Below are 1,317 nucleotides of genomic sequence, written 5' to 3' on the forward strand. Positions count from 1 at the left end.
TTTTACTTCGATTTAGTCCTCTTTTTAGTACTTTTGCTATTATTATTATTATTATTATTATTATTATTATTATTATTATTATTATTATTATTATCATTTTTACTATTATTAGTATTGGTATTATTGTTGTTACTTTTATATCTCTATTCATATTTACTTATGTATTTTTAAATATATATATGTCTTATTATTATCATATAAGTGCTTGTACATATACATGTACATATTTTACATATAATTTGTTTAATATATATATACGTATACTCATATTTCTTTTTTATATATATCTATATACATATACATATTTTTATTTTTATAAGTATATATATTTATATGTATGTATTTATATATTTTTGTATATCTTAATTTGCATAGACACATACATACATATTTTAAATATATTTTAAACATATATATATAAATTAACGTATTTATTTGTATACGTATGTATATTTTCATTATTTTTAAACTTTAATTTGTACATACATATTTTCATGCGCCTACTTTATATATGCATTTCATTAATTTCATATTCCATAATTTTATACACCTATATATATACGTACATATTTTTATATATATGCATATTTTTTCTTCTTTATATTTTAAAATATACTTTATATATATTTTGTAATTTTTGAATACACACATATTTTATTTTTTTCGTCTATACATATATATATATATATCCCCTTACATTTTAATTGTATTCACTATTTATTTATTTCATTTTCATTATTATTTTGAACGAATGTTTAATTTATTTGTTTATATACGTTGTTATTTTATATGATTGTAGGTTTGACTTTTATTTATTTTATATTGTTGCTATTACTCGTATCATTTTTACACTTTTGTATTCGTTATGATTTTGTCATGTATAACAATGTAATTTGCTTTCACATTTTTACTACGACTTCATGTTTTTATTTCACTCGATAATAAAATTTGTTTTAAAAAATGATATTTTGTGTTTAGATCCGAGAGGATCGTACCCTAACTTACTGGGTTTCGATTTCCACAATAAATCTAAATACACTAATCTTTCAAACTCAAGTTTTGAAACGATCTTGGGAATTAAGAAAAGATCGTGTCCTAACTTACTGGGCATGATCCCTTTCCTAAACCCGAGATAATAAAATATCTTTTAAATAAGTAAAATTCTGGCATTCATTCACGTATTGGGAATTTGAGACATTGTATTCTAACTTACTGGATATGATCCTCTTTCTCGAATAATGTGAAATATGCCCATTTTCCTAAAAATTTTCAACGTTTTAATACAAGGATCGTATTTTTTAAATTCTTCTAAGTTTT

This window comes from Gossypium hirsutum, chromosome A07 (genome assembly GCF_007990345.1).
Source record: "Gossypium hirsutum isolate 1008001.06 chromosome A07, Gossypium_hirsutum_v2.1, whole genome shotgun sequence".
Taxonomy (NCBI): domain Eukaryota; kingdom Viridiplantae; phylum Streptophyta; class Magnoliopsida; order Malvales; family Malvaceae; genus Gossypium; species Gossypium hirsutum.